At 51.0% G+C, this 20,812-nt stretch overlaps 1 protein-coding gene and 1 long non-coding RNA gene across 5 annotated transcripts in view; one reads left to right on the top strand and one right to left on the bottom strand.

The window, feature by feature from the left end:
- MBP (myelin basic protein) overlaps nucleotides 1-20,812 on the bottom strand; it is a 105,061-nt gene that overhangs the window by 83,424 nt on the left and 825 nt on the right. The window lies entirely within an intron of this gene.
- LOC133237447 (uncharacterized) lies at nucleotides 6,993-10,767 on the top strand. Its single transcript, XR_009733193.1, has 2 exons — nucleotides 6,993-7,500; nucleotides 9,874-10,767. It is a non-coding gene; the product is annotated as an uncharacterized LOC133237447 (long non-coding RNA).

The raw sequence follows: 20,812 nt of genomic DNA, 5'->3' as shown, positions 1-20,812 counted from the left end.
CAGGCGTTTGCTCAAACTCATGTCCATTGTGTCAGTGATGCCATCCAACCATCTCATCCTCTGTCACCCTCATCGTGTGATGATTCAAAGAACACGTGAGGACCAGCTTCCAGCTGAACAAGGAACAGTGCTCCTTGAAAAGCAACAAAATGAACTGTCCTCTAAACATGGGGAGGGTTTCTAAAATATTTCATACACCCAATGAAAGGCAAGTTTCGTTCCTGCAAAGACACTCTTTAGAGAAGCGTGTCAGTGTCAGTATCTGAACTTCCCCAAAGCCTCCCGCATCACTGGGTGTCTCCTCGGTGACTGTGAAGGCTGTTGGATGCTTTTCCCCAGGTTGACTGGTGAGAAAGGGGGCAGCAGCGTCTGACAGTGTCGCCTCCTGTGTATGGGGAGCAGTGGGTGGTCGCCGGGGTCAGCACAGGCAGCCAAGTCCCTGCAGAGTGGAAACCCTTCCTGTCTTCATATTTTTTAGGTGGAACCCAGGGCAGATCTTTCAAGATCTGAATTTCAGATTAAGTGCTGAACTTCAAATGACGTAGATCCAAGTGGGGACAGCCTGCTCTGGTAAATCAAAGCCAGGGCTCTAGTGGCGATAAAAACACTGCTGACTTAGAGGAACCACACGAATGCGTCACGTATAAAAACATACGCGTGGAAATGTGCTTTAAATGTGTGTGTTTACCTGGTGGCTACAGTTAAGAGCACTGTAATGGAGACAGGCGGACCTCGCTTTATTGAGCTTTGCTTTATTGCTCTTTGTGGCTGCTGCATTTTTTATAAATTGAAGGTTTGTGGAAACTCTGCATTGTCAGATGATGGTTGGCATTTTTTAGCAATGAAGTATTTTTAAGTTTAAAAAATGATGCTTTTAAAAAATAAATAAAATGGATGTTTTTAAAAATGCAAGTTGACCTTTGCAGATAATTTCAGTATTCTATTGTCCACCTTCCCAATTCACTTACATGGATCACCCCCAAAAAGCCACTATGGGGGTCGTCTCACTGGGGAAATGGGGTCTGAGGCACACACGGTAGTTTGCTTGCTGAGATGGGCACAAGCAGGAAGGAGGGGACTCGCCTTTGCCTCCTTGGGGCCTGAACTGCAGTTGGAGCGCAGGACTGTGTGTTCTGTGTGCAGGATGACGGTCTGAACCCCAGGAGTAGAGCTGGGGTCATTCTGAACTTCCAGCTCTTCGTGCTGCCACGCAGGGTCGTGAGTATCGATAACCAGCATGGTACATGTAATACACAAAATACCATGCATCGAACATCTGCGCATCCATTTCTCTGTTTAACAAATAACAGCTGGTGTATTTGATGGGAGATGGATAAGTTAGGAGGCTGACATTAACAGATACTCACTGCCACATACAAAGTAGACAGAGGGCAAGGGCCTGTTGTATAGCACGGATAACTTTATTCAATATATATCTTTTGGCTACATCATGCAGCTTGTGGGATCTTTGTTCCCCGACCAGGTGTGGCGCCTGGGCCCTCAATAGTGAAAGTGCAGAGGCTGCCAGGGAGTGCCCTCAAAATTCTGTAATAACCTACAAGAAAAAAGAATCTGAAAAGGAATCTGTCTATATCTATATATCTGAATCATTGTGCTGTATACCTGAAACTAAAACATTGTAAACAACTATACTTCAATTATATCTAACTATATCTAAATTGTGTAAACAACTATACTTCAATTATATCTAACTATATCTAAATTGTTATATATTTGCAACTATTCAATTTCTACAAATATAAAAGTGATAAAATATAAATATAAAACCTTTTTCAATTACATACAAATAGTTATTTCCAAAATAAAGAAAGAACAGAGTTGTATTTGAAACTAATCACAGGCAAAATAGTTAACTTCTTCTCCAGTTGGCAGCCTGGACTTTGGGGTTCCCCGCCCTGGCGCAGAGAACCGCCCATTGGCATCCACGTTCTCCCCTGGCAGCACCTCCTCCGGCCTCTGTCTTTCCCTCGCCTCCTCAGTCACCTCCCCTGCAGCTTTAGGCAAATCCTGACTCCCTGTCCCCTCCTTCCAGAACACAAACCTCAGGATTTAACCTAACAGGATACTGTGCGACGTGTCAGTATCCGGGGGCGGGGGGGAAGCATTGCCTGTGGACACAGAGGAGCTGTTTTTGGGCCAAACGCTCTGAAGCACAGCTGATCCAAGCATGAGACGCCCGTACTGCCCCTTGCTGACGGGAAGCTTCCTCCAGGCCGTGTGTTCTGACCAGAGCTTCATCACCCCTTGGAGCATAACTTTAGGTTGTCCTTGGGAGGACTGTCTGCGAAATACATTAATCAGTACTTTTAAAACTCAAGACTACTGGGCACAGAATAGAAAGAAACAAACATTCCAGGTCAGACTTCTGAGTGTGTACAGACTTCTCCCTCAGTCTCAGATGAACAGAAAGAGCATTTATGCATCATTTCCAATAGGCAGATTCTAGCCTTAAATGCACAATTCACACTGGCAGGAAAAGAAAGACAGGAAAAGCCATGTGACCATTCTTAGCTCAGGGTCCCTCATCAGCGGGGCCATCGGGACGTGAGGCGTGCGGCGCAGCCCCGACGGCGGCTTGTGGACCTGACTCCAGGTGACTGGGCCCCACCTGCTGGGGACAGAAGGAGGCGGGCTTATGGAGGCACCCCACAGCTGGTCTCCGTAACGCGCTGCAAAGAGCCATCTGCAGGCGGAAGAGCTGGACGTGTGAGGTCATCTCTATTCCATTCCATTTTTGCAATTAATCAAACAGAGAGAAAGAGGAAAATTCATGCAGAATGCCCTTGGAACTCAGGCCGGAAGCATCACTGGGTTATTAGGAAGCTTTTTGTGAAATAATATGAAAGGAACACGGTGGGAGGGGAAGAGGAGGGTCAGTGCTGGGAGCAGGGCGGACTCCAGGTGACAGCGGCTGCCCGTACTCCTTAGGTGCAAATTCAGGCCCACGTGAGATTTCTAAGCAGCCACTGGGATGACTGAGAATTTCCATAATGTTTTCATGACCATGAATGCTTGTGTCGTTGTGGTGGGAGTGGTGGCATGACTCCCCAGGGTGGGTGTTGACCGGTTGAGAAAACATCTTCCAGCCGTCTAGCTGTCTACGATCGCATACCTTCTGCAGAGCACTTGACATGGGCTCTCGCACGTGTGGATATCCACGCTGAAACTCTGAGGTCAGGGGAGAGAAAGGGGTTAGAAGCTCAGGAACCCAGAAGCGATGCTCCTGCTCGGTCCTAACCCTGACCTTCTCCATCACAGACAGCCCTGCACGGGACACAGTCCAGACCAGACTGGGGGGTGATGGGGCGGGGCGGCAAGAAGAGAGAAGCAGGGGAGACTGAAACTCGGGGGAGGCTGCAGAACACCCAAAGGCTGAGCTGGTTGTTTCTAAAGTAGCTCTGAGTGCATTTTCACAGGTGATGGGATTGTCATGAGATCATCGTCTCCATAGTTTCACTGAGGGAGAGACGAGGCCTCAGTCCAAAGTGTTCATCCATTTCTAGATTGCTCATCAACATGATAAAGAGAAGCCTTTGCCCTAATAAGTCACCTTGAGAAAACGGCTGAATTACACACCAGTTCGCGGTCCTCATGAACGCCTGTACGTGGATCCTCAAGCTTAATGAGGAAAATGACAGCATCTTTCTAATTTCCTGCCTAATATCTTGCAACAACAGCTGGTGAAAAGTATGTGCGAAGAATTATTTGGGTTTTAATTCCACGCCCGCCAATTCCTATTTACTGCAGAACTTAGAAATTTGGTTCTCTGAGCTCCCGATTTCTCATCTGTCAAAGCAGATCATAATACCTGCAGTGCATCTGTAGAGGATTCAATAAGGTAACAGACTCCAATTCCCTGGGCCCCTGACAGTCCATTGACAACATAACCACCCCTCCCCCTCCCTTAGAGAATGGCTTGTATGTTACATAAGATGGCGACAGCAGAATGAGACAAATAAGGAGTTAATTATGACCCCGAAGGGCCAATCATCTGCAGATATTTTAACTGTCAAAGTTCAACTTCCTTGTAATAAAGATGTTCAATGAATACATTGCCTCATAATCAGGAGACAGCCAAAGGCCATTTGTCTTTCTGACTTGGGTGCAATTTTTCACGTACACTAGCTCAGAGTATTCACAGCTTTTCTCTGTCCTGTTTGCACTCGCATACGTGTGAATACTGACGGTATAAGCAACAGTAGGATGTCGTCTGCAGGGAGGGGCTGCAAAGGACCCAGAGGCTGAGGTCACCTGGGATCACAGACATGGGTCAGGTGTGAAACCGCAGAAGCACTGAATCCACAGTCAGGGTTTTAACATCTACCCACTGGAATCCGCATACAGCTGTCCCAGCCGGGAGAGGATTAACATGGGCTTTGGCAGCAGGATTAAAACCCCACCAGGGGGCTAACTTCTGCTCTCTCTGCTTTTCAACATCATTAAAGCAACGTTTTCAAAATTCCACATACTTTGGTATTAACCCTTAATGGAGTCCTAGCATTTTTGCTGTTGCTGTTCGGTTGCTCAGTTGTGTCTGACTCTCTGTGACCACGTGGACTGTAGCACGCCAGGCTTCTCTGTCCTCCACTATCTCCCGGAGTTTGCTCAAATTCATGTCCACTGAGTCAATGATGCCATCCAACCATCTCATCCTGTGTCGCCCCCTTCTCCTCCTTACTTTCAATCTTTCCCAGCATCAGGGTCTTTCCCAGTGAGTTGGCTCTTCGCATCAGATGGCCAAAGTATCAGAGCCTCAGCTCCTTATTAGGCTTTCAGGCTTATGTAAAGTGATAACTTTACTGCTCTCACTACTGTCACACTGTGTGCCTAACCTCTGAGCTGATCCAGATGACTTGCAGCCCCTAGTTCCTGTGAACTACACGCTGAAGGGGCTTCGAGGTGCCCAAGGGGCACTGCATTTCCTTTCTGGGAGCCGCTGATGCGAGGCGGGGTGAACGCGCTGCAGAGCTGAAGGTGGGCCTTCTGCCTCCCACACCCCCTGCACCCGCCTGGCACCCCACAGGCGGCAGCTGCTGGCTTGCTCCCAGCCGCCCTTCTGTGCTGGGCACAGCCTGTCTTGGGGTGTGGACCTTGACAGACCACACAGATCCCAACCCCCTAAGAGGTGGGCGGAGGCTGCAAAGAGTCTGAACAACAGACAGTAGGCCTGCTCCTTTGACCTTTAAAGGAAAACCCAGAGAGCAAGTGTGAAAGAGCACGGAGCTCACATAGAAAATCAAAGGGCCTAACAGAGAAGAGTGAGATGAACTGAGGACTTCTACCCCGCTGGGGTCTGTCCTCCTCCTGCCCTCCCACCCGCATCCCTCTGCTTCCTCCCTCCACCAGGACTCCAGGGCTCATGCCTGCTTTCTGCAGACAATCATTTTTATTTCCCAGGTCAAAAACATTCCTGTAATACCTTGTGCTCAGAACACAGTAAACAGTTACCACCATCACCAGAACAACCATCCCAAGTAAACCCCCACACACTCCTGTGAACGAGACAAAACGAAAGCCCATTTTAGGATGGGAACCGGGGCGGGATGCCCAGGAACGCATGATGCTGAACTCTGAGACCCTCGGGCTCCCCCCAAACTCCCTCACACCCTCAAGCTTCCAGCATGAGACCACCTGTGGTCTCGCATAGGAAGTGTCAGAAGAAACCAGCTTCTAGATTTGACGGGATGGGACACTTTGTGCTGGGTTATCACATAATATCCACAACTACTGATCACAGTCCCAGAGATGGTAAAGAATCTGCCTGCAATGCAGAAGACCCAGGTTCAATCCCTGGGTCGGGAAGATCCCCTGGAGAAGGAAGTGGCAAACCACTCCAGCATTCTTGCCTGGGAAATCCCATGGACAGAGGAGCCTGGTGGGCTACAGTCTATGGTGTTGCAAGGAGTTGGCCATGACTGAGCAACTAACTCTCTATCTTCTCCAGGCTTATGAGATTTACACCAGGGACGAACAATGCCTGAAAGTTCTCAAAAACCATTAAAAAAAAAAGGAATCACAGAACCACAAAAGGGCAGAGCTGTGGAGTCTGACTGTGGTTCCTTTTGCCTGGTCCCGGGTTATCAGTTGACTCTGCAGGAAAGTCATCACCAGAACAGGACGCAGGTGATGTCCTGGAGTCCCCGGCTCCAGGTGCTACCATAACATCACCTTTCTCAGTGACAACAAAGCATTTCCCTGAAGGAAAAAAGCAGCAAACCAAACAGTAATTCATTAATGCTTAAGTTAGGATGACTTTTAGAAAGCCTTGTAAATATATTCACACGTATATGATTAGCCAACATGTTTAGCTTTTCATAGTTCTCACAGGGAGACAATACTTTGGCCACATGATGTGAAGAGCCAACTTGTTGGAAAAGACCCTGATGCTGGGAAAGACTGAGGGCAGAAGAAGGGGGCGACCGAAGATGACATGGTTGGATGGCATCATTGACTCAATGGACATGACTCTGAGCAAGCTCCAGGAGTTGGTGAAGGACAGGGAAGCCTGGCGTGCTGCAGTCCATGGGGTCACAAAGAGTTGGACATGACTTGGTGACTGAACAACAACAATGGGAAGACAGGAAATTCTGTGTGAAAACAGCCCCTCCCAGGAAGCTGGGCTGCTGGGTCCCCGGCCCGCCAAGCTCACAGTCACAGGCTCTCTGATGGGTGGGAAGTGGACTCAGACACATCAGGACACACACCTCTCGCAGCAGGTGGGGCGTCTACAAACAGCCCCGTCCTGTGGCATGCAGGCCGGGCCCCGCTGACCCCCCTGCCCATGCTGTGCTCAGGCGGCCCACCTGGAGGCCAGCAGGTGGGGCTTCCAGAAAAACAGTCCCAGAGCTCAAGTCCCTGGGGTACCCCTTCTTGTAGGCTCTCTGCCGCTTGCTCTGAGGCTTTGGTCCTGGAGTGCACATGTTTACTCCAGGAGGGTTGTGAAATGACCAGTTAATATTTTACTAGCCAAGTGCAGTGGGGGTCACATGTGTGCTGCTCTCCCAGGTACCGGTGTGCCCATAACCAGGACATGGGCACTGGAGACAGAGGAAACATGGACTTCATGGGCCTCACACAAGGTCAGAGCCAGCGGTCAAAGGGCAGGAGGCGTGTCGAACTCGTGTATTTAATCCACCTCCAGAACAACTCACATGTTCCCTGGCGTCAAACGTGACGGCTCCTAATAACTGCATGGGGAAGGAACTTGTGTATTTAATCCACCTCCAGAACAACTCATGTTCTCTGGCGTCAGACGTGATGGCTCCTGATAACTGTGTGTGGGGAAGGAACATGTTGCTCAGGCCCAGGTTGGCGTGAGGTCTGCAGTCAAAAGACCTACAGCCCGAGTCCTCATCTTCCTGAAAACACAGAGGACACGTGAATCCTGGACTGCCGATCTCACCGCTCCAGCTTCAGACCAGCAGCCCCACGGCGCTTCCAGGGAGAGGGTCAGTCTCCCACCTGGCACCTTCTTCCCAGGTGAGCTTCCACATGCTGAGTGGGGAAAAGAAGGCAGGTGTGATCATCACCCCATCAAGCTTCCAGATGCTGAGTGGGGAAAAGAAGGCAGGTGTGATCATCACCCCATCACAGCCCCACAGGCACAGGGCTCAGAGCTGATGTCAGGGCTCCATGTGGTCACTGGGGCGTGCGGGACTGCAGAGGGTGAGGGACATGAGCCGGCGGCTGGTACAGATAAAGCAAAAGGAGAAAGTCATCCCAGGAGATCAGGACTCAGCAGACAGGGCTCGACCAAGGCAGGAGGCCCAGAGGGTGGCCAGTGTGATGGTGCTGCCCGCATGCCGGGTGGAAGGGACCTCTCCAGACGTCCATCCTCCCAACCTGCTCCCATCCAGGCGGAGGTGGGTGCTGTTTCAACACTCCTCCTTTCACAGACGATGAGACTCACGAGGTTTGGAAAGTCCTGATGACACAGGTTCACAGTCACAGGTTCAAGGCTGACCCGGTGACTAGGGCAGGGTGCTGAATTTCTGCAGGAAAAGGACCCTCGATGCGCGCAGTCTCGGGTTTATTATGGATCAGAGCTGCCTGGGGGTTAGAGGCGCAGCCTTTTTTTCATTTCATGTTTTAATGTACGTTCTGACAGCTCAAAACTCATTAACAGCAACCTGGGTGGAGCCTTGACCATTGTTCCCCACGACGTCACTCCCCGCTGCAGAGAGCAGTGAACGGTGGAGCATTAGAGGAATATATCCTACAAGTGAATCTTTTTTTAAAATTATTTATTTTCGGTTGCACTGGGCCTTTGTCGCTGAGTGTGGGCTTGCTCTAGTTTTGGCGAGGGGGGCCTGCTCTTCACTGCGGAGCTCGGGCTTCTCGGTGCAGCGGCCTCTCTGGCTGCAGAGCATGTGCTCAGGGCTCGAGAGCTTGGCTCAGCAGCTGTGGCGCCGGGCATGGTTGCCCCGCTGCATGTGGGATCTTCCCGGACGAGGGAAGATGTGTCTCCCGCACTGGCAGGCAGATTCTCAGTCACTGAGCCACCAGGGAAGCCCACAAGTGAATCTTTTTTTAAAAATTCTGTTATTGGAAAATTGTATTGACTTATGTAAATGAATAAATAACAAGTATCTACAGAGCACAACAGACGTGACGAATATGAGGCTGCCAATAAGCTTGTCGTTTGAACCTGAAATTTTCAACTGGCTCTGCCTGCTTTTTAGTTTCCAAGTGTCATCTTTAAGGCCTAAAAGGATCGGTATCCTTTCAGAGTGTGTGTGTGTGTGTGTGTGTGTGTGTGTGCTCAGTCGTGTCCGACTCTTTACGGTCCTATGGACTGTGGCCCACCAGGCTCCTCTGTCCATGGGATTTTCCAGGCAAGAACACTGGAGTGGGTTGCCATTTCTTTTAAGAAGGATGTTTTATCACCACAAGGTGGAGGCCTTATGGTTTTATTTCTCCATCACGATTACGATTATTCAGAAGCCTTTTATAGAAAATAAATGAAAACTGAAAACATCTTGGCAGAGAGCACTTACAATACTGTGTTTATCCGACCAACTGTGGCCACACCGACACTGTGCTAGAGGGTCTTAATCACTCACACTCCCCACAAAGCATGGGTTTTGATGCCGAGAGGGGGTAAAAAGGGAGTAACGTCCAAAGACAGTTCAGGACTCACCTAAAGGCTCAGGAGGGTGACTGAAGTGGGGCGTGCGGGGCAGGCAGCATGAGTCCAGTCCCCTCCACCACCAGCAGCGGGCAGCCCTGGACAGGTCACCTGCTCTGCTGTCCTGGGGAAGCGAGGGGGCGGGGTGGGGGGCGGGGGTTGCACTGACTTCCGCTGGGGTGGCACCACACGTCTGGCCAGTAACCCCGGGAGCTTTGAAAACTGAGCCTTTCCAGACACGGTTTGAGCGAAGCTGCTGCACCATGTCGGTCACGCAGACCCGAAGCTGGGGGCCGGGTCCAAACGAGACAAGACAAGCTCTGTCACCTGAGTGTCTCCTGGCCGCCAGTCACCTTTCCAAAGGGCTAACTGTGAACCGCACTCTAATGGGAGTGGTGACTTAAGGCTGGACTAGAAACCGCTGAACCCAGGGCAGTCCACACTGCATCTGGTGCAGTGCCTGGCCTTTCAGTTACTGGTTTCCAGCCTGGTTACCTGGTTACCAGCCTGGTTACCTGGTTACCAGCCTGGTTAGTTGTGCAGACAGGCTACACACACGGGGTCTCAACAGGCAGCCAGGCCTACGCAGTGCAGAGACCTCAGCCTGGTGGTCTCTCTCTCACGGAGCCCACGGCACCCATTTGGGTCCGGGTTCACCTGCTGTGAGGGGTGAATGACACCCCCCCCGTCTCCTTCCTCTCTGTGTTTTCACACCTGTCTCCCAGGTTCTGCATCACGCACCCCGGAACGTCTGTAATTAGTCGTGAAACCCACATGAGCTGCCTGCAGAAAACTCCATAATGGGCAGGCTAACCTGAGAAACGGATGGTGAAGCAGCGGGGTTTGGGACCGTCACCCGTCAGAGCTCCGACAGATCACAGACCTCACAGTCACCGAGGGTGGCTCCAGGCAGAAAAAGCCAGGAACACACGTGGCATTGAGTTCAGGGTACATTTGTCAAAGTCTTCTTCAACACATGTTGTGTGTGCGTGTGTATGTATGCTAGTGAAGTGAAAGGTGCTCAGTCGTGTCTGACTCTTTGCAACCCCATGAACTATACAGTCCATGGAATTCTCCAAGCCAGAATACTGGAGTGGGCAGCCTTTCCTTTCTCCAAGGGCTCTCCCAACCCCGGGATCAAACCCAGGTCTCCAGCATTGCAGGCGGATTCTTTACCAGCTGAGCCACCAGGGAAGCCCGTATGTATGCTAACCCGTGTCCAACTCTTTGCAACCCCATAGACTATAGCCCTCCATGCTCCCCTGTCTATGGGATTCTCCAGGCAAGAATACTGGAGTGGGCTACCACTCCCTTCTCCAGGGGATCTTCCTGACCGGAGGATCGAACCTGCATCTCCTGCATCTCCTGCGTCTCCTGCATTGGCAGGTGGATGCTCTACCACTGAGTCACCTGGGAAGCCCAGATGTTGTGAAAGCAATGAAGTCAAGTCTCAGAGATTTCAGGCTCTGAGGTGATTCTGCCACATAAGCCCACAAAAACGGCACCTGGGGCCTTTCCTGTCTTCATGAACGAATGAGGTTTTACTAAAAACGAGTATAAATATTTGTACGGGTTTTCATCTACCTTCACATTAAAATCTGCTTGAAGTTCCCATCACACACTTTATTTTGGTGTTGCTAATCCTATGTAAAAATTTCCATATAAATACACGTATTTTACTGCTAGGACTGTTACTTAATGTGGCTTTAACATGACACTTCACTGCCCTTTCAGAAAGGCTGTCTTCCAAGTCAGTACTGCTATGTCCTTTTTCTTTTCACATAACAATTTCCAAACACCGTCTGAAATCAACAAGGCTAGCTTCTAATACCTGGTTCAAATCCTTCTCGCTTCAAAAATGAGTCTTGACATACAGAGATAATGACATAATAAAGTAATCATCATCTGCCTCTTAAAACAGACAGCATCTTCCCTACAGCCGTATAAATGATCCTTCAAAACCAGTGATGCTTTGGGCTCGAGTCTGAAATATAATTTATCCTCTGTTTCCAGGAAGACGGTGCCAGATGGGACCCACCTTGTAAACCCCTGGTCTTAGCTCGTCAGCCCAGGGTTATTTTGTTTTCAGATATCCATAAGGATCCGAATAAAAACAACGGAAGCACACCCTGACCCCCACCACACTCAGAGAAACCTAGCCGTTAAAACACGAGAATCATTTGTGTCTAAGTTCCTGCTTGATGTGGTCTTTTAAGGCAACACAGTGAGCTGAATAAACCATGCCCCGCATCCTGGCTGGTAAAGAATAGACTTGGACAGTGGTTGTTGCTGCTGTTGTTCAGTCGTTAAATTGTGTCCAACTCCCTGCAACCCTGTAGACTGCAGCACGCAAGGCTTCCTGCCCTTCACTGTCTCCGGGAGTTTGCTCAAGCTCGTCTATCGAGTTGGTGATGCCATCGAACCATCTCATCCTCTCTCGCCCCCTTCTCCTCCTGCCCTCAATCTTTCCCAGCATCAGGGCCTTTTCCAGTGAGTCAGCTCTCTGCATCAGGTGGCCAAAGGACTGCAGGTGACTTGTGAAGAATTCAGACTCTCCTGGGTGTCAGCTGGATGGTGATGATCAGGGTTAGTGGAACCAGCCAATCGGAGATGCAGCAGACACTACCCTGACCTCCATGCGGACGACGGGAGATGAGAAAAACTTCTTCTAATTTTCCCAGAAAGTAAGTGCTTTCTGGGAAATCAGAACCAGGGGACGGAGCTGCTGCTGTGAACAGCCGTCCAGGGCAGGTGGGCATCCTGGAAAGAGCCCTGAAGAAGCCGCAGATCCTCACCCCAGCCCTCACCCTAACTCACCCCCAGCCAGGCTGCAGGCAGGGGGGTGCAGGGCTGCTAGGAGGGTCAGAAGCGGCCGTTGAGTCCCTGCCCTCTGCTGGCACAGCCCCCCGTCAGGAATCTTGCGAGGTGCTCAGCAAACGTAGTGCCTTGGGGAACCTATCTGAGGACCCCAAGCTCCCTGATGACACACTACAATTCAGTCTTCAGGGCCAGAGCCACGTCTCTTTCATGCAGGGCCTCTGGAAAGGCATGGTGTGGCCTCTGAGTGTCCTGGAGAATCAGGGAATTTAAACTGTGCAGCTGCCTCATCTGGGTGCCTGCAATGCAGCTCTGGAGCTTTTGTCTCAGAGCAAGTTTAGCAAAAATGTTAGGTTCCAACTCTCCAAGAAACCGGATGGAGAGGATGAATATCCATAAATATTCCTTGTCAGATACGCCAGCGCTCAGAGGCACGGAAGAGAAAGTCACCCCCTGAATGGAGAGAGTATCAAAAATAAACGATATGCACAAGAACACACTGCCAGTATAGGATGTGATTTTCCATGAATCATTCTTTGAACAGAAAGTCATTTACCAGGAAATAGAATTTCTCGATCGGGCCGAAGTAGATGAGCGGGGCCTCGTGCAGGTGTGTTCAGGCGAGCCTGTGTCACCGAGATGCACCTGGGGCCCTCCTCACCCGTTTCTGCCTCTCACTGAGCAGTGGGCCTCATGACCACTAGAAACACACGTTCCTGGGCCGAGACCCCAAGACTTGAGGTGGTGTCCAGGCACCAGGGCCTAGGACTCTGCATTTAATGAGCACTCTGGCCGACATGCAGGCAGGTGGCTGCCAGGTCGGGGGTGGTCGTTGGGCATCATCCTTGTCCACAGCCCCCGAGGAGACTTGGGGTCCCACTCCAGCCGCTGCAGGTACTCTGCTGGGGCGCTCTCAGCCCCCGCCCGCCATCTCCGCGGGCTCTGGCAGGTTTCTGATCAGACTCTGGGGGGAGGTCCTCTGTCTCTGGGGAGGCTGGCGGCTGCTGGGGGGAGGCTGTGGTTCTGGCTTCTTTGCTGGAGGAGCTGTCTCTGCCCCTGGCTCTTTGCTCCTGCCGGGCGGGGCTGCAAACTGCAGCAGAGGGTGCCGGATGTGTCTGGGGGAGACCCTCTGCCACTGACACACCCCAAAGGCAGGGCCCACACTTGTGGGCGCAGTTGTTAGTGGCGAGGGGGGCCAGCGGGAGCCCGTTCTTGACTGAAAACCTCGAGGATGGGGCCACCAGGCTCCTCACACTCTGACAACTCAAACCCTTGACAGCTTCCACCTCCCAACCCCCTCGTCCCATGAAACAAGAGGAAATTGACTGCAGGAGTCATGCTCTGAAATAAACATTTCAGAAAACCCCATGACAGCGGGGCATGTCACCTAGCGGCTCTGCCTGCCTTTTTGACCGCCACACACAAGAACTCTCATTCCAGCTGGGGGGCTGCTGGCCGAGGGGCTCCCAGCAGCTGGGACCTCGGCGCCCAGCCATCATCTGCAGGGCCTGGGGCGGGACCTGGCATCCCAGAGTGTCCCTCAGAGCTGCCTGCGGGGTGGTCCGCAATGAATGTCGGCCACCGATCAAAGCAAAACCTGATGCAATAAGCCACCACATCAACTCAGCTTTCAGAAGAAGCATCACCACCACTCACTGTTTTCTAGATTTTTAACACCTTGGAGGTATAAACCAAATCCAAGCCCAGTTACCACGTAGTTAGCATCAGCACAGCTAAAATCCAGCGTGTTCGCTAGAACACGCTGAACGGCTCCTGTGTCCTGGGTCTTGAAATTCACAGCACCCCAGAGAAGCGTCACTCCCCAAGAACAACGGCTGGGGCTCTGAGCAGAAGCTCGTTTCCTGTGAAAGGCTGTGGCTTCGGGCCTCAGAGACGCCGCCTCGCACCCTGGAGGGTGGCACCCCCTTGTCGCCAGCTCTCAGCCACTGATCCCTTTTCAAAACCGGCAGCGGTTCTGATGTGGGCGTCACGTCCCCGCTGAGAGAGACGCTGCTCTTGCATGTTTTCATACCGACTCTTTCCTTCAAAAGTGGGGCCCTTTTAAAACAGCAGCCCCTGGTTTCTGGTTGGTCCCAGCTCTCATGAGCAGCATGGAGCTGGGGCCTGGGGCTGGCAGGGGCCAGGAGGTGGCCCACCGTCCCTCCCACCCTGGGGACAGTGACTGGGGTCTACATGGTCAGACGCGGGTGTAGGGACGCCTGGGTTTGGGAACGTGTTCCCAAGCCCTCAGGAGCACAGCGCAGTGTCGCTGGCTGTCACACGGTCACCAGACAAAGCAGAGGATGCCCTGGGCGTCACAGGACCTCCCGGGTCTGCTGACCCCCGAGAATTCGTGTCTCCTCGCCTGTGATGAGAGGACGACCCCACTCATTCAGAGCATCGCTGAGGGACAGCGATAAGCCACAGACTACACCCAGCTCCCCATCGGGGGCCTAGGGGGCAGGAGGGCCCCCACCTGCTGGGGGATGGTCTGACCCCAGGATGCTGACGGAGCATGTCTGGACACCATCACTTCATTTTCCTGTGTCCTTTCAGAAAATAAGTCTGTCTAGGAACAGACTCACAGACACAGAAAACAAACTCACGGTTCCCAAGGGGGAAGGGAGTGGGGAAATAAACTAGGAGCCTGGGATTAGCAGATACAAACTGCTGTATATAAAACAGATAAAAGAGGTCCTACTGTGTAGCACCAGGAACGACATTCAATATTCTGTGATAGACTATAATGGAAAAGAACATGGAACAGAATATAGGTAAATTGCTTTGCAGTACGCCGGAAATGAACAGAACACTGTAAATCAACTATACTTCAATTAAAACAAAAAAACAAGACTGAAAACTATAAAAAGAGAAAGAAAAATAGTAAGTCTGTCTGGGTGGCGGGGAAGATTAGTTAGGCTTCTTAGTGGTTTTTGGGCTTCCCTGGTGGCTCAGACGGTAAAGAATCTGTCCGCCATGCAGGAGACCCAGGTTCAACCTCTGGGTCGGGAAGATCCCCTGGAGAAGGGCGTGGCAACCCACTGCAGTATTCTTGCCTGGAGAATCTCAGGGACAGAGGAGACTGCAGAATTACAGTTCATGGGGTCGCAAAGAGTCGGACACGACTGAGCAATTAACACTCAGTGGTTTTTATATACGTCATAAAAGTATATATATACACACACACATATATATACACACACACACACACATATGAAACAGCAGGGGCTTCCCTGATGGCTCAGATAGTAAAGAATCCACCCGTCAATGCAGAAGACGTGGGTTCGATCCCTGGGTTGGGAAGATCCCCTGGAGAAGGAAATGGCAACCCACTCCAGTATCCTTGCCTGGGAAATGCCATGAACAGAGGAGTCTGACGGGCTATAGTCCATAGGGTAACAAAGAGTTTGATACGACTAGGCACACACACACACACACAGACACTAAATATTCCAGCAGGAGTTTTGTAGACACGATAAAGCTTACTCTAAAATGTGCAGAATGGTACAGGAGCCAGCCCAGCTAACAGGATTCTGATAAATAAGAAGGAAGTGAGAGGGCTCAGGCTACCTGATGGTCAGGGTCACCCTTCAGCCCTGGTAAGCAATACAGTGTGATCCGGGTGGCCGGACAGACATCTCGATCACGGGAACAGAGCAGGGAGCCCAGAGATAGACCCACACAAAAATGTGGACACAATTTATGACGAAGATGGAAAACCAAGTCTGTGGAGGAAGGATCATCTTTTCAACAAATAGTATTGGGGAAGGTGGCATTCCTATGTAGGAACAAAAACCAACCAAAACCAAAACCCTCCACCTAAACCTCACTCATCAGACAAAACTAACTGGAAATGGACAACTGACTTCAGTGCAAACTGTAAGTATAAAACTTGCAGGACAAAAAGAAGCCAGGAGAAAATCTAGGCAAAAGGTTCACCCAAATCACAATCCATAAAAGAAAAAAAATTAGACTTCCCTGGTGGTCCAGTGGTTAAGAATCTGCCTGCCAAAGCAGGGGACATGTGTTTGATCCCTGGTCCAAGAAGATTCCACATGCGGAGCGAATAAGCCTGAGTTGTGTAACTTAGGCTTACACTAAGCTGTGTAACACAGCTACTGAGCCTGTGCTCTAGAGCCGGTGCTCCACAACAAGAGAAACCCTCAAAGCGAGAAGCCTGCACCCTGCGTTTAAGAGAGTAGGCCCCGCTCACTATAGCTAGAGGAAGATCTTGCAGCAACAAAGAACCATCACAGCCAAAACTAAATAAATAAGCAATGCAGATTTCAATTCAGTGGGTCTCAGTAGCCTGAAATTCTGCACAAGACACAAAGAAAAAAAATCAACGAATGGATCTCATCAAAATGAAAAAGTTTCTCCTTGCAAAAGCACCCGCGGTTAGGCTGAAGACAAGCTACGCTGACTGAGGAACTGCAAACCACCAGCCCTGTCTCCAGAGCGTATCTACAAGGAACTAGCGAGACCAAACAAGCCAATCAGAAGGCGGGCAAAGGCAAGACCAGGCTGCTCCCTGGGAGGATGTGCAGATGGCAGACACGCTCGTGGAAAGACGGGCATTGCTGTCTGTGATGGAGACGCAGACTGCAGTCACCTGGCCGGTGGGATGTAAACACTGCAGACTTTCTGGGAAAAGAGAGCGCAGGGTCTTGTGAACTGGAACATGCGTTCGATGTATGACTCAGCAATGGCATTTATCCCAGAGAAGCAAAAACCAAAAACCGTGTTCTCACAAAAACCTGTACGTCATAGCAGGTGCCCTCAAATAGTCACAAGCTGGAAACCCTCGAAGGGTGGACGGTTAAAACCAAAAAACTAGAGGAGCAGGGGGTGGGGGGCATCCATTCCACAGAATGCTACTCAGTGATAAAAAAAGAACGAGCTGTCCAGACACTGAATGACTTGGAGACATCTCAAGAGAACTGCGCTTAGTGAAAAAAGCCAGTGAAAAAGAAGGGGGCATATTGTATGATTCTGCCTAAACAGCATTGTCAAAATGACGAATTACAGAAAATGGGGAACAAAGCAGAGGTTGCAAAGGACACAGGCTGCAGGAGGGGGAAGTTGGCTGTGGCCACAGCGGGCAGCCTGCAGACCTCGTGATGGAGAGGTCCCACCTGCGTGGGTGGCCACGCGATGATCCACGTGTGATAGAATTACACAGAACCACACACAGACGCATGGGAACATGTCACCTGGTGAAATCCGACATCTCAACCCCTCTGATCAGTCGTACCGATGTTAATTTCCTGGTTACAATATCTTCTACAGTTTTGCAAGATGTTATAAGCATATGTGGAGCTCTATTATTTCTCACAGTTGCATGTGAATCTACAACAATCTCAAAATACAAAGTTTTTAAAAGTGCTTCCAGGGGACTTTGCTGGCAGTCCAGTGGCTGAGACTCTGCACTTCCAACGCAGGAGGCCCAGGTTCGATTCCTGATCAGGGAACTAGACCCCACATGCCACGGCTAAAAGTCCCACCGGTCACAACTAAGACAGCACAGCCAAATAAATAAAAGTAAATAAATATATATTTTAAAAAATTGCTTCTGGGAGTAACCTTTGTGTGTGCCCTGTGGCTGAGCCCAGGTTCTCCCTAGAGGATGCACTTAGAACTAAAAGCACCGGGTCACAGGAACGTCTGTCTTCAGCTTTTCTGGGCTCTTGTCTAAAGTGTCTGCTTTTGTTTATACTCCTCCTCACCACCATGGGAGTTCTCAGTTCTTCTTGTCTTCCTCAATACTTGGCATAGATGGTAAGATCTTTACAGATGGGTATGAAAAGTTATCCCATTGATGTGATTTCTGCTTCTGAGAACTGGTGGGTTAAACATCCCTTCCCATTTTCCTAGCCTCCCTGGGCTTTCTCTTCTGGGCCAGCCTGCTCAGTTACTTCTCCTCTTGGGTGGTTTGTTTTATGTTGCTGAGTCTTAGAATGTTTGGTACATTCCAGATACTTCACCCGAGTCTGTCTATCCTCACTCTCCAGGCATCCATCTTTTTTATTATTATTATAATAGAGCCTCACACTTACTCAGTGATGCTCACAGAGTTCCGATCCATATTTATGAATTTTTAACAGTTATTGACTCTCAGACACTGCTAAAAGCTTCATAGTATGCATTGCTGGTTATCTCTTCCCGGCTGTAAAGTGAGGGCGGCTCTTTCTCCGGAGACAGCCTCAGCTCGCGCCCGAGAGCTCCAGCCTGCAGCCTGCAGGCCTCTCTGGCCCCGGTTCTTCACGTTAAGTCACACGTGTGTGTCTCTGCTGGTTCCGTTTCTCTGGCTGAAGCCTGAGGCCACACGTTTAGGAGGACATTTGAACTGCGCTCACTGCGCATCTCTGTGGCGTGAGACCAGCAGGGTCTCCCCGTGTATAACTGCTCAGTTGTGTCCAACTCTTCACGACCCCATGGACTGCAGCACGCCAGGCTTCCCTGTCCTTCACCATCTCCTGGAGCTTACTCAAACTCCTGTCCATTAAGTCAATGATTCCATCCAGCCATCTCATCCTCTTGTCCCCTTCTCCTCCTACCCTCAGTCTTTCCCAGCATCAGGGTCTTTTCCAGTGAGTCGCCTCTTCTCATCAGATGACCAAAATACTGGAGCTTCAGCATCATTATAATTACTATTGGTTAAATTACTGTACACTTACTGTTGATTAAACCCACCTCCTGGGGCCCCCAAGCTCAGGCTGACTTAAGCTTCCTTCGGTGGCTCTAAAGGACCAGTGGAAGCGATGCACTGCTTAGTGACGACTTACTAAAAACTGTGCTGAGGCATTAGAGAACTGTCTTTCCCTCTTTATTGACAACTTTACTGAGGAAGTTAGGGAGAAGATGACTAACAGAGATGTGACAGCAGCCTTCCAGTCCCACCACCCTGAAGAGGAAGCACGTTTTGCTGGGTGTAGCCACCCTTTAGCGGTGGAACTTTAAAGACAGAGAAGTAAAGTGAAGTGAAGTCACTCAGTCGTGTCTGACTCTTTGCGACCCTGTGGACTGCAGCCCACCAGGCTCCTCCATCCATGGGATTCTCCAGGCAAGAATACTGGAGTGGGTTGCCATTTCCTTCTCCAGGGGAATCTTCCCGACCCAGGGATCGAACCCAGGTCTCCTGCATTGCAGGCAGATGCTTTAACCTCTGAGCCACCAGGGAAGCCAGAAAAGAGGAAGGCAGCTCGGTGGGTGTTGCAAGTTGCCCTCTTCACCCTGCAGGGCAGCAACAGGGGCTGGTGGCAGATTTCTGGAACTGAGCCCTGGGCACCCCCGGGTGTCTCTGTGCCTTGGTTTCCTACTCAGTGACAATGAGGGTTCTAATAGGGTAATTACATCAAATGAGGGCATCCCAGGGTATCACACCTGTTAATGCAATGATATGCGGCTCTCAGAAGACAGCCTGGCCACTGGGAAGTGGTCAGAAACGCTACCTGGATACCTGGGGAGAAAAGGCCCAGGGACAGCTGTGATCCAGTGTAAGATTTTTAAAGACTCGAGAGAGAAACTGAAAGTCAAACAACATAACCTCCCATTAATGTTCAAAAATTCAGGAGGAAAAAGAAGAATTGCCAGAAAGCTTGGTCTCTGCCCTTTTCCACATTCACAGATGCCTTTGCTCAGGGCAAGTGGCCAGAGCCATTCCCGACCCAAACCAGGCTGGAGCGGTTCAACACCAAATCACAGCACAAGTGACTCAAAGTGTTCTTGTCTTTGGGCAGAAATGGGATACTTTGGAAAGTTTTTAAAGTGAATTTGAACCAAAGAGCTTTTGTTTAACCCTGAGTTAGTAAAGGTAGTCATTTCGGAACAGTTAAACCATTGGGAGCTACTATCAGCCACCATTTTACATAATATTTAACTGGATTCCCTCCTTTCAGGTTTTGGTTTATCCCATTTGGAAAAAAAAAAAAAATAGGAGGACTGACTGACGGCTCCTCCCCTCAACTGGGAGAAACAGCTGTGAGACTGCGTCCCAGTGCTGACCATCCCTTCCTGAAGGGCTGCTCCGGCCTGGCTCCGGCTGGGTCTGCACCCCACTCAGCTCCCCACGTCCATGAAGGCCCCCAGCACTCCGGTGTGACTCTGCCAGGGAGCCGGGGGCAGGACGGAGCCCGACACGGGGTGTCCCAGACCCCTGGGCCACACTCTGCAAACCGTTTCCCTGAGCTGGGGGTCTTGTCCAAAAGCCACAGGTCTTAAATAGGACACACGCTAAAGCGCCCTCTGAGAATCTCTCCAGGCCAGGTGTGGAGTCCCTGTCAGAACAGCCAGCGCCCCCAACCGGGTCTGCGACTGCCCACACTCCAGCCGTGCCGCAGAGGTTAAGTGAAGTCAGGGTATGGGTTCCCTCACCTTGTCGCGACTGGAAAACAGAGAACCAGGAACCCAAAGGCGCTTGTTTCCTGCCAGAGTCCTACTGAGATCCCCAGAGAAACTCTAAGGCTTCTCCAAACCCACCTCTGCCTTCCGAAAGGAGAGGAGAAAGGAGACCCTGGGAGAAACGAGACAGTGCCCCCAGCAGTCCAGAGGAGCCAGAGCCACCGGGTGCCCGGGAATCGTGCAGAGCACGCGGTACCCTCGGGACGCCAGCCAGTCCCCGGGCCCAGAGGGGCTTCACACCCGGGCGCCAGGCGCGCAGGTGGGAGCAGGTGGACGCTGCGGCGCGGCGGAGCCAGGCCAGGCCTCCGGAAGGCGGAAGCCCGGAGCGTTGCCTGTCGCCGCCCTCGGCGCTCAAAGGGAAACTGGTTTTCGCTCGGGCTGGGGGAGGGGGCAGGCAGGAGTCGGGGGTAAGCTCCAGACGTATCCTTACGGAGCACGTTAAGCGGC

This window comes from Bos javanicus, chromosome 24 (genome assembly GCF_032452875.1).
Source record: "Bos javanicus breed banteng chromosome 24, ARS-OSU_banteng_1.0, whole genome shotgun sequence".
NCBI classification, from domain to species: domain Eukaryota; kingdom Metazoa; phylum Chordata; class Mammalia; order Artiodactyla; family Bovidae; genus Bos; species Bos javanicus.
This window is presented reverse-complemented; position numbering and strand designations above follow the sequence as displayed.